Source organism: Diadema setosum, chromosome 16 (assembly GCF_964275005.1).
Source record: "Diadema setosum chromosome 16, eeDiaSeto1, whole genome shotgun sequence".
NCBI classification, from domain to species: domain Eukaryota; kingdom Metazoa; phylum Echinodermata; class Echinoidea; order Diadematoida; family Diadematidae; genus Diadema; species Diadema setosum.
This window is the reverse complement of record NC_092700.1, coordinates 6548966-6562794: the sequence shown is the minus strand read 5'-3', so window position 1 is coordinate 6562794 and position 13829 is coordinate 6548966. Positions and strand designations below refer to the sequence as shown.

Below are 13829 nucleotides of genomic sequence, written 5' to 3'. Positions count from 1 at the left end.
GTCTGGTCAGGCTAGGAATTACTCTGCTACAGTCATGTGTGAAATATTGAGGCTCTATGTCATCAACACTGTTTAGTGTAATTTGTTTAAGTTTTTCAGATTATTGGTTTCTCTGCTCAAGGGCCACAATAGATTCCACAAGTCTATACATGGAGCTGTTGATTTGTGTACTACACGATGTAAAATTAAGAAAATGGAATGCCCCTTTAAGGACATTGCAGGCTCTCTCACGCCATTCCACAAAGAAGATAGGGGAATGGGAAGTACAAAATCCATCACTATTCATGTCCTTTGTGCACAGAAGCCATGTTCAGACGTTTTGCTAGTCGGAGTAAAATTTTATGGCGCAGCAATTAAAGTTAAAATTTATACTTATCTTACCACGACCCTGTGTCCACGCGACGGTCGTGGGAAGAAACTCCGACATGGCATTTTGCGGCGATCACCGTGGAGGGTCGGTCGGTGTAACTCCCGGAAGTGGTAGCGCCGCGCGCCGCGCACGTCGACCATACGATTGTTTTTTACCAGCGCCATTTGTCTTCTCCATTCCTGTTGATGGAAATTTCTGAGCGCTAGCTTCGTCGCGATCGTATAGGTTATAGAATTGCACTACACGCGCACGTGTACTCGCAAAATGTCAACATTGCGATTTGACCCCGGAAGTTTTACCTAGGTCGTAAGGTACGTTCAGAGATACTTCGAGGGCTTGTCCGCACGGGCAATACGACCGGCTAGTCGTGGTAGCGAGATACTCCTGAGAAAATTCAGGAGTTTCTTGGTCGGAGGAAGAGGTCGTGGTAAGTTCCTCCGACCGGAGGAAGTTACCACAACCTTGTCCAGACGGGCACTACTCCGACCTTTCCTTTGAAGTTACTCCGATCAAGCTTCATCCGACCCTTCCTCCGAAGTTACTCCGACCAAAACTGCCCTCGTCTGAACATAGCTATTACCATTTGGAACAAATTTGTATATTGTTGTGTCTATGCTAGAATCTTGAAAATGACAGAATGCATATCTTGCTCATTCCACAACGGGGAGTGCAAAAAGAGCAAAGAGAATATTCATTCATACGATGTCTGTGGTAATGCAAGCACTTCGAATGAATTCGGGAAAATTCGGTGAAGGTTTTACTGACGTCATAACATGGACTAATATAATAGCAGCAGACGACGTGTCATAGTTAAAACACAAATAATTTGTGTGTGTGTGTGTGTGTGTGTGCATTCATTGCTATATACTGAAGAAGAAGTTAAATTTCTTTGAATTACGCCAATTGTGATATTCTTTGGAAGAAAAGGTGGCACAAAACGTTACCATATCAGTACCCAGCTCAAAAAACATCACTGGAAAGGCATCTGTAAGATTATAGAATGCAAGCGCCATGGCATTTTTGAGTTTAAAAAGCCAGTTTAACATTGGTGAATGTGAATGGTATGCATGGTATGAATGGTACACAAACGAAAGGTTACTACTGAAATGAACTAAATTGAAAATGAACAGCCAACCGGGGCGGCAGTGCGGCTAAATGCATAACTCAAACAAGCAATGCCAAGCGAATGCTGACAATAAATAGCTTTTGCAGAGAAAATGTTCGGCGAGGGCAAAGTGGATGAAAGACATAGAAGTGTACCTTATATTTGAAAGATTTTCGTTTCTGTTGATGTTTTCTATGCATATCAATGACACGGAAAGCGTTAGATTCTCTTTGCATTAATTGGTATGACATTTGTCCCGGCTAAAAATCAATAAAACGCTCACCAATGATTACACCTCTTAACCTGTGCATGCAGTGCCTATCGCTAAGGACGGGGTCTGATTTTGCTTGCCGATTCCATTCAGTGACGTCACAAATATCAAGCATGTTTGGCAAGTTTGGTAGGTTTTCGAAATAGAAACAAAATGGTACTTTCCTCGCTTTATGATGCACATATCTTTTCCATGAGGTCGGGAATTGTAAAATCTCGGGCTGGCTTAAACAATATTTGCAACTTTCTTTCCAGGAAAAGAAGTAAGATGCAACATGTGTATCATCTAAATAACGCCCCTCTTGAATCTGTTGAATCCGTGAAGTACTTGGGTGTAACCATCACTTCTGATTTGAAGTGGACCCAACACATCAACAATACTGTCAATAAAGCCAATAACGTGCTTGCATTTCTAAAACGCAATCTTCGCATAAAATCTTCTGATGTTAAAGCCACAGCTTACAAAACGTTGGTTCGACCAATTGTTGAGTATGCTTCCACAGTTTGGGACCCATCTACCAAGAACCTAATCCACCAAGTGGAAATGGTCCAGAGAAGAGCTGCGCGATTCACTTTAAATCGCTACCATAACACCTCGAGTGTCGCCAAAATGCTACAAGAACTTAATTGGACCACTCTGGAACAGCGCAGAGAAAATGACAGGCTAATTATGATGTACAAAATACACAATAATCTCACTCCTCTTTCAGCACAGGACTATATTATCAAACAGGCTACTCAACCACACTCCTATCAGGTACCATATTCGAGAACTGAATCGCACCGCCATTCGTTCTTCCCAAGAACTGTAAGGAACTGGAATTCCCTGTCGTCAGAAATTGTTTCAGCGCCATCTGTGGGATCATTTCGAAACCGTCTAACGGTTGATCACAGTGGCTAGTTTTTTCGTCAAATTTTCTATATGCTTGTAAATATCTGGAAATAAATTTTATTATAATGTAAATAGCACCAGTCTGCAAGAATCTTCAGTCTATTGAAGGAGGCAGACTTAATAATAATAATAATAAGAAGAAGAAGAAGAAGAAGAAGAACTTCATGAAATATTATTAGTATCTTTGAATGAACAGTCTAAATATTCTTCAGGTAAACTTGACAGGCCGTAATTGCTGTGGATGTCGTGTCAAAAAATAATTGCCACATCAGTCCCGATGCTGATGATAAACCAAGTATAGACCGCAGTAACACAAGGTAAACGCAACATAATATGGCGGCATGATAACAAAATTGGGAGGCGGTCCGTAGTGGGAAGAGACGGGAAATATTTGTAGTTTAGCCTGACCAGACGCCGTCAGAATGGCGTCTGATATAACTTGCAGCTACATGTTCACAGGACTGGACTGGACTGAACTTGAAAGAACAAGATAGAATATGGAGAGTGGAAAATGTTTCGGGCAAATAGGACCGCCTCGCCGTGGCCGCCGGGAACGTGGTGTAAACGTAGCATTACAAAGCCTTTCCGCGGTATAATACGGGTATAAAAGGAACAAAGAAAAACGTTCATCACATGTAAAAATTTCTAAGGACGACAAATAGTTATAAATATGCAGAATCGAAGTAAGCATGAGGTCATTTTGGGAATGAATATGGCTGTGTATGCATGCAAGCATTCTGTGCGTTTATTAGTGGAAAGGATGAGCGCTATACCCTCTTTTGCAAAACGTAATATCGGTTTCAATAATTTGTTATTCTTATTATTTTTTTTTTGCCAATAATTCATAGCCGCAAACGACATTGAACAAATTAATCGATGCACCGGCGTAATAAGAATTTCAATTGTGTGGGGAATGAGGCATTTGCGAGTGAGAAGGATACGAGTGATGGGTAGAGCGGGACGGACCAGGGCAGGACTGGTGTAGCCAGTATATGGCAAAGCGTAATAACCCATCTCTAATTTTGAAGTACGAGTAGGCAAAGAAACGATCGTGTGTTTTTGTTTGCTGTACGTGATCATACCTGTTGGCTGGCTTGGGCTCTGCGTCTTTTTCTCTGTGTGTTTCACCAGTTTTATTCTCGGTGATGGCTATCTCCACTTGGTGCGGGATAGGTCTAGCCCGTATCCTGGACACAAGAACAGTTGAAGAGATAAAGAGCATGGCAAGAATAAGAACAAAAGGAATTACAGACCTTCATAGTGGCAAGTTAGAAAACATATTCTTCTTCTAAGATATCAGTAGGCATATACGTTCATTACGAAAACGAGCACAAAAGGTCCACGGAAGGCCACAATGGAAACCCTAAAATGAACAGAACAGAAAAAAAAAGACCTACTTGTGACGGTTGGCACTCCATACACACACAGAAAGAATTTTGTCCAAGTGAGCATTCCATAACTTCCTTGGATACGCTCAAAGAGGTTCTAAAAGAGCGCGCGCTCGCATATAGAAGCGGGGCCAATTATTGAAGGAGGTGCCTATAGTAATACACGTAAAGTACAGCTTCGAAGATGGGGTTGGGTTGGAAAAATCATTCTAATTTTAAGGAAAATCAATATTTGTCCATATGCCTCCGGATTTTATAAGAGAGATACATTCTCAACACAGTATACGTGTTTTAATGAAAAAAGGACTTGCTCTAATGTGTCAAATATGTGCCTTAACATGAAGCCAAAATTGCCAAACTGGCATTCATGCATTCATACTACATAATATTGCAGAAAGGTACAGTGTATACTCTTTGGTATGGGAGAACTGATTTCACGTAATATATGTCACTTAGAAACATCAGACACACATACAACACACACTCCCACACACAACCACACATAATCACACACGCACACACATACGCACACACACGTACACACCAAACCACATTTTTTTTTTCAAATTCCAACACACAGACACAACACACACACACAAACAATATTTTTGTTTTTCAATTTTAACACGCACACACACACATACACACACAATGCATGTCTTGAGTCCAGACCATGCATAACTCAAGGCACAGACAGCAGGGGTCCGTTTCATGAAGCTATCACATAAAAGCTATCACATAAATCTTTAGAATGGCCAAGCCGCTCTTAAGCTAGGAGAGACTTTTACAGAGAAGTAAAAACCATTTCACGAAGTCTCTCCTAAGCTATGAGAGACTTTCATTTTTTCAATCGTCATGTTCGAGGTTAATACTAATTAACATAATCATTAGCATATTATTAACGTGTTCTCCCCGTTGCGGTGTGCAGTCGTTACATAGATATAGCACGTACGTATGCACACAGGGTATATACAGCGCAGAGGCAACTTACAGATCTACGATGGAGGCAAGATCCTAAAGGCCAAGTTGCATTCTACACCGCTACTAGTACACATTTCTATCAGTAAGTATATCTAAAGCTGTCTGCAATTGAAAAGTAATGCATGTGGATTCATAATGTGATATTATTTGGATATATTTTTCTTCGAACCTTCTACAATTCTCCAAGGGCTAGCTAGATGTAGATCTAATCTTACCGGTAGTAGCGTTATCACAATAGTCCCACGTAGCCACATCGCCGTTTGTTTGAATGACCAAATAGCCAGCTGAGTTAGGTAGTTTGTTGGCATGGTTATAGTGAAATGTTTGTGGGTCGATTTTTATGATATATTTAGCGTGCAGATATTTCATGAGAGCAATTGCCCGATTTGTTCATGTATGGGTGAATTGCAGGTAAGGTAAGGCCTGCCTCCTTTGTGCAATTTACATTAAGAAAAGAATTATTAAGTTCGAAATGCCAGTTTTCCTCAAAGAATCCTAATGAGTGGACCTGCATGAGGTTGATGAATGCATGAAGGTTGTAGTAGCTCAACATTTGTCTACTAGTATCTATTATGATAATGCATGAAGAGGATATGCATACAGTGCATATTTTTTGTTGTAGTTGTAATAATTATACAGTGTGATATGCAGGGTGCATATATACACTGCTGTAGGTTTTTTCTAACACACACATACACAGTTACAAGTGTACATAGCTTTTCAACATCTACTGTAGATGGTTGCTTATTTGTGTGTACATACATTGTACAGGCATTGCAGGCTAGACGTACCCTGGATGACCAGGTCACTTCCTGTCTGCAATGTCATGTGATGTCTGGTTTTTATGCAAATGAGGTAATAATGAATAATTATCTTTATGACAGCCAATCATTTTAAGTTACGTAATATATTCAGTATTCTTTAGCCAATCAAAATAGTTTTGCCTTTGTGGCCATTGAGAGCTGCGCTTGCAGGGTAAGTTTGCAGGCCCCAAAATTTAGTCAGTCCTGCTGCAACTTTCATAGAGTGATCACCAGTGTGTCTCTATTCTGCTTAGATCTGGCACGTGCTTGTGACTCGGGCACACGATACTGTCAGTGATGAGTTTTTATTGACTTTGAGATTAGCTACTTCACTGTAGGTCACCTACTCGATCGGTCTACGTAGACCTCAGTTGTGTTCTGCACAGTTGCCTATATACTTATTCTGATGGTGGATTCATATTTTGGACTGAGCATTATTTTTGGATAATTCCAACCCCGGAATAGCAGGCACTCCTGTGACGCTAGATTACTGCTAGAATCTACCAAGGTTTTTTATCAGTCATACATCGCCCTAGCCTTCTGATTGGACATTGACAGTATGCAGTATCACATCAGGCTAGGCTATCTCCGTGGCGTATTATAGGGAGCTAACCTCGCATTGGTCCCTACACTGACGTCTGAACCTGCCATCATTGCAGTACTCGTGCACAGCAGGGTCCCTTCTTGGTTTCAAGCTGTTTCTTTCGACAACGCGGGCGCCCAGCACGGCAGTGAACATCAGTGAACAGTGAATACCACCCTCCTAGTTTCATCGTCAGCGGCCAGAGTTTTCTTCCAAGATTCTACGGATGATTTCTAGCGCCTGTGGCTGTGTTACTGTCAGATCTAACTGTCGACGGGACTGCTACCGACATATCGACTACCGCGCTAGTGCTGGACTATCCTAGCAGGTAGCTTTTATTATTAGGTCTTAGATTTATACTTGGTACAACCATGTACTACAATCCATGTTTGTAAACAGCGGCGGCCTCCCGCTATATAAACAGTGCCTGTAGTTAAGCTGTAGGGCCCTACTAGAAAAAGTAACAGTCCCTGCTGGTTAACGTACGTAGGACCCTACTGTAGAGAGTGTAGGGCCTACAGTCTGTATCCTGGTATAGGATAGGCTATCTAACGTTAGTCTATACTGTTTTAGTCTCAGTTTTGTCGGCCATTGTGATTAGAACATATGTAAAGCAAGTGGTCCATGATTCGGCAGGGTTCCATGAATCAACCACTCTTACAAATAAAAATTCACTGAAATTTATGAATAAAAAATGGCGCATATCAAGTGCGAAATTCAAACTATGCGACTATCTCCACACGTGTTCCGAAGAGCACAACAGTGGGCCACGTCGCCGGACCCCCGAAATCGTTGTTGAACCCTCCCGGGTCAATTCGCACAAGCAGTTCAACGGGTAAGTAACAGGTAAGTAAAGTTGCATAGCAACACATATAGACTCGTTTCATTCCAAGTTTTAAAGTTACTAGTCCGTTTATCTGCATTGAATCTATACAGCAAGTACACTTACAGCCATGATTGCAACCGTTTCTGAGATAACTTGAGCGTTTACGCGATATTTATATTTTGCATGCCACCCGTGCCAGAATTTCCTGCATCACCAAGGTTCGGACGCAACGTGTTGTGAATGCATTGAATCTCTCGCACAGCGTGCGAGTATAAGGATAGTACCGCGCTCTCGTAGTGCGACGTACTACAGTATGTATACGGTTTCGCCCGTGCGTAGCCCGCGCGCTGATACATTCACATGGGCAGGGCGAACGCACGGCGCGGTACGTCGCGCATGTTGATGCACGGACATATGGGGCCGAACAATGAGTACAGGGGGCCGAACCATGGTTGCATCGCAAGCGTTCGGATTATGCACGCTATTTTGCTTCCGCTGCTTATGATGACGAACATTGGGCCACTTGCTTTACGTTAATGTTACAGTTTAAGCGGCGGCCTTCCGCTATATAAACAGTGCCACAGCTGTATACTTGTCAACCAGTTTTAAGGTTAAGCGGCGGCCTTCCGCTATATAAACAGAGCCACAGCTTGCTTGTCAACCACAATTTAAGAACTCTGTAGACACGCTGTGTTTTCTCTGGATTTATTTTTGATGGCTGATGCCTCATAAATAAAAATGGTTTAAGCCAGATATCTTGAACAGTATACCGACCAGTTCCAAAGCCTTCGTTTGCGTGGTGTAACATTTAGTGTAAAGCCTAGAAATCTACCTGTGAATCCCGTGATCAAAAGTGTGGGGTGAATGGGCATGTGGAGTCCTTGGATTTTAGTTGTTTTTTTTTTACTTTGAGCTGCACTGAGAAAACATTCATGTGAATGGTGTGTGTGTGTGTGAATTTATTGAAGTCAGTGATCAATACTTTTGGTTACGTTTCATCTGACATCACACACTCATTTAATACTTGCTAGGTATCTCATAGTACATCGAAATACAACAGCACCAAACCCACTAAATCATATTACTTCATATTGATCTCCACAAGGTCATGCAGACGTGCAATGGCATAGATTATTGCTTATAATGAGCATTTCATTCAAGCTACCACAATTAGCCATGCAAAGCACATATGATAAGATATGAGGTGAGTGGGTTGAACTTATATTTTGTGCTAGTACAGTTATATACTAGTGTAGTTCTGTGGATGATGTGATACTATGTGATACTTGAAGTACTGTGGTACTAGCATGGAAGGACCGTGGTACCACCATGGAAGAACCGTGGTACTACCGTCTGGATGTACCGTGGTACTAGTACTACCGTGGATGTACCGTGGTAGTACCGTGGATGTACCGTGGTACTACCGTGGTGGATTGTACCGTGGTACTACCGTGGATGTACCGTGGTACTACCGTGGTAGTACCGTGGAAGTACCGCGGTAGTACCGTGGATGTACCGTGGTACTACCGTGGTACTACCATGGATGTACCATGATACTACCGTGGTAGTACCGTGGTAGTACCGTGGTAATGAATGGTACTACCGTGGTACAACCATGGTAATATTATGGTATTACCATGGTATTTTTACCATGGTAAATCCATGGTAAATGTACTGCCTTCATCTGTCAATTTACCATCCTATGGTAATACTATGGTATTACCATTGTAAAAGTACTATGGTAAAACCATGGTACTTTTTTATAAGGATGAATAGTGAAGGGATCGAAGAAGCAACCGGAAATTTCATATTAAGAATGGTCTGCATTTTATTTTTTGAAAAGACGTGTCTTAGGTAATTACACTAGCTGTGTGGATAGTATTCAGAAGTGATACAAATTTTTCGTTTTGTGTCAAATCGACAGGAAAGATCTGTTTGTTTGTTTGTTTTTTCAGTCTAGAAAATCTAGGTTATTTTGTCCCACAGAATTATGGGCCTAGCCTAGGCCTTTAGCATTATCATGTCACAGAGAACCGGCTGTAACTTTGCCTGTGTCGTTGCTACGTTTACAAGTCCTAATGTTACTATTAACCTTACTATAGGTCTACAACCAAAACTTGCAAAGTACTAGGGGTTAGAGGTTATTACTGCGACCAGCCCGAACGCGAAGCACTGTGTACAACTTGCAGGGAGTACCCCGGGGTTAGGGCCGGTAGTATTAAACAGTTCGACAGTGGTTAGACTAGATCTAGTACGGAATCTACTAAAGTACTAGTAGTAGTAGTAGTAGTAGTACGACGTAGATCCAGGTCTACACAGAATATAAATTGGAAACCATGGTTCAGATCTTGGTTCAGACTTGAAAGCTATCTTCAATGATTCTATTGCATACAGCACTATAATCGCAATGCATGTGTTGCAATTAGATAGAGAATGTTGTTTACCTAAATGAATCATAGGCATGGTATGGAACCTAGAATTCTACTACTATACTAGTACCAGATGTCTATAGATCTAACGTTAGAATCCAGTGGTATAGTGACCCGAGTAGCACCTACTGACCTAGATACTACTTATCCGGTGTATAAGTAAACCAGACTAGACCCTTAGTCTTGGTATTCCTAGATCTAATTAAACACATTATCACTAACATCAGTTATAGGCCTATCACTCATCAGTAAGGAAGTTAACAGGTCTTCTAAACAGTGCTATCTATCTAGGCAGTTAGTAGATTTTATAGGTCCATACTCCGATGCTAGTAGCGCTTACACAACTTCTTTTAGCAATTTAATTCATGATGACATGACAATATAGTTGATGATCAGAGTCCGACTGTGGCTGCATCTCAGGCTGTAACTGCGACCAACCCAAATGTGAAGCCACAGTACAGCTGGTACTACCAGATCTTAGGTAGATGTAGACCTTGCAACATGGATGCCTATTGACAAGATCTAGAACCTCAAGAAGTCTTAATACCCCAAACTATAGGCTTACATATGTTGAATTGAGACAACTCAAATACTAGCAGTGTGTCTTTTAATCATCCCCCCCCCCAAAAAAAAAATAAGGTCCTTTATATATTTAAGCTGCAAAAACATGTGAACTGATTTCAAATTTCATACTGATTCTAGACATTGTGTGTAAAATCTTGTATAATCAAACAACAGTTTGAAAACACACTTTCTAATCCTATTTTGTATTCACATTATTAATTATAGTGTTAGATATGAAACATCAGTCAGACTGCTACAATCAGACTTCTGCATCTCACAAAGCCCAGAGTCAGTTGCTGAACTTCATTGAACACAGAACCAAACTGCTGAACGTCCATCTTCTCCACAGCTAGACTGCTACTGAACTTCGTTGAGACTTAGCTACCGGCATGGTCACCTTCAACAGAATGCAAGTATTTCAGCTAATACTGTTTTAGCAGACAACATATCTGTATATGTATATTTCTAGTGGAACACTGTTTTCCATCATTGTGATTATTTACTATTTTTGTTGCTATGGCAAAGTGCATTGTTTCTTTTTTATGACATCATTCGTGCATATACTTTATATTGTATTTGAAAAAAAAAATCCTTTATCAGACGAGTCTAAGAAAAATGAAAAAAACTGTATCACTTTTCTTTTTCTTTTCTTTTTGATGATGGAAATAAATAAACTATTGAATTGAATTGAGTATATTTTCAAATACTACAATTGCAACATCATTTACATTTGTTCATGAAATTGTTGAATAGTGTAAGGAAATATTGAAAACAATGTTTGCTGTAATGTCCATCTTGGTAATTGAAAACAAACATTCTTATCCAATTAATAGTGACCCTTTTAGAAACAACTGTTGTGTTCCCCTTTTTTCAATATCTGTAAAATATGGCATACTGATCCAATTGAAAAGAGATAAATCATGGAACGGGAGTGGTGGGGGGGGGGGGATACATGCATGTCTACATGTATCAAGCTCCTGAATCAAATTTAGCAATCACGTTATCTTAATAATGTACTATGATTGTTTGTTATTACCCTCTCCCTTTTCTAGTATCAAAACAACCTCATGCTCTCACAATGTTTGAAACAAGAATATTTGACATAGCTAATCATTTTAAAGTGTGAAACGTCCTATTTACAGCTTATCAGTAGATACTAGTAAAATCAGTCTTTCAAAATCAATGGTAGGGCTTTTCAATTTGATTTCTATAGCTTGTTATAGCAAAGGCTAAGCACCCATCTCTAACATATATATACTTTCTAATGGCCCATGTCCTGCATTCTGTGTTTTGTTTGTAAGATATTAACTGTTCTTGTATATTGAATAAACTCCAAACAACCAAGGACCAGACAACAGGTGAACTTCATCCAGTTCAGAGTTACGGACTGGTGGCAAGATGCAAATGGAAAAGTCAAGTGACATTGTCATGGATATTCCACCATCTTCATTTGGTATGTTAAATAATTATTTTTAGCTATTGAAGCAAGTTGAGAAATCATGTTATCTTGATCATCTAAAGTGAACGCTTGTTATTAATTTCCCCTCTCATTCATTACTAAAACTACCCCATACTCTTACAGTTTGCTAACAGGGGCTCATTACATAGTGATTCAAACTTCGAAAACTGGCAATTACAACTTGTCCTTCACATAATATATCTTACAAAATTGATAACCATTAATGAATATTTTGTTGCTATTGCTTGTTCTAATAAAGATGTACACCCATCTCAGATATTTTCCAACTATCCTATTTGTGCATCTGATGTTTCTGTTTGTTTGGTATTTAACTGTTCTTATATTTGCACACCCAAAGGCCTGAAGAGAGCTGAACCTTACCAAGCCTTGGGACAGACAACTGCAGCTGAACTTCACCCAGGTCAGAGTCAGACTGCAATTGGACTATGAACTGTATAGCAGCATTTATCTACGACAGAACACAGGTATGCTTTTTCTCAAATCAAACCTGAAAGTATAAAGATTTTACAAAATAAACAACTTGAATAACAGTTGAAAAAAGGCAACCACTGTTGATGACATATAAGTTACAGGTAATTCGGTCTTTCTTATTTTAGCAATTATTGTAGACTTGGTGGACAAATGTCACTTCTATATGTGAACTGTTCCATACGAGAAATGAAGAAATTAGTGCATTTATACACCCCAGTTCGGAGTTGATTTAATGTTTATGTCTATATCAGCCACAATTGGGAATTCAGTACGGCTTACATTAGTTGATTAACGCACTGACATAGCAATGCAGCTGATTTGTTGCATAACCCATTGAATCATCTTTCTGTTTATTTTGGAACCCCCAGCTTGCCTGACATAAGTTACAGTCCTTTTAAAAAGTCATGAATGTATAACGTTCTGTCAGATGAGTGTTTAAAGTCACAATCACATTCTCATTTTGAGTCTGTGTCATACCTTTTTTGTTATCAGGAAGAATCTGCTACACTAATTCTTGTGTATGACATCCCAGACGATTTTCTTAGTTTTTTTTTTTTCGTAGATGCTGTTAAACTGTTTCTAATATACTGTATAAGAAATTGCCTAAAAGTAGTTCTGTGTAATGATATGTGTGCCAGTCGTGTGTGTATTCATTCAACTGTAAGCCCACATATTTTAACACTCTGTCTAATGTCAGGCAGAGGGGATGAATGGCGTGTCATAAAATTTCAGTATGTAACCAATATTTGTTTTTCCATATTTGTATTTTTTTCCTTTCTTTCTTTTTTCTTTCATATAGATTCTCAAGGCATGGAGCTTGCCGAGGGTGATGCAGAAAGGTTGAATGCAACATATGATAGTTTTTACCGCTGTATATATATATATATATATATATGAATTTAATCTTTCAAAAAATGTATATACAGTGAAACCCCGTTATAACGAGGTCCGTGGGACCGCCAATATTGCCTCGTTATAACCGGTTCCTCGTTATAACCGTACGCACTAAAAACAAAGAAAACATAAGCATGGAGTCACATATACCAAGCAATCAAACTTATGAGCAGTCTTTGTGTTGTTATTACACAAGTAAATGGATCATTATTATTGAGAAAGAATAAAAAGGAATCATTTGTGAGTTGATACCAAAAGAATAAAAAAAAGAAGGGGTTGAAAACGCTTCTTTGTTTTTCTTCTGTAAAATCTCTTCGCGTGTGTTGTGCATGCCTTCTCGAAAAGTGCACGGCAGGGTTGATTTCGTAATCCTTTCTACACCTATCTCTTCCTCGTGTATTGAACCATTCTGAAAGAATGAAAATATCATTTGTGAAACACAGTATAAAATTTTAATAAACAAAATCACATTGTATTAAAAACATATGTTATTTTTTTTTTCTGAACATGGGTGCAAGCAGAGTAACATTCATTATTCAACTTATTTCACGCTGTGTGCGCCCAGCGGGATCGCGATGATTACATTAATTATTTAGGCTGTATTCCATGATGTTAGCACCAGCAGAGGTTGAAAATGCATTTTGTATTTTTCTCCCCAAAATCTCTTCGCATTTTGTACATGTGTCATTGAAAGGTACACGACATGGTTGAATTCGTGATCCTTTTTACGACTATCTCTTCCTCATTATAACGGACCATTCTGAAAGAATGAA

The 13829-nt window shown here is 39.6% G+C and overlaps 1 long non-coding RNA gene across 1 annotated transcript; it reads left to right on the top strand.

Annotated features, from left to right (window-relative positions):
* The first annotated feature begins 4997 nt into the window (after positions 1 to 4997).
* Positions 4998 to 13324, top strand: LOC140240147 (uncharacterized). The gene is made up of 5 exons (XR_011902020.1): positions 4998 to 5088; positions 10437 to 10620; positions 11557 to 11664; positions 12029 to 12155; positions 12962 to 13324. It is a non-coding gene; the product is annotated as an uncharacterized lncRNA (long non-coding RNA).
* The last annotated feature ends 505 nt before the right edge of the window (positions 13325 to 13829 follow it).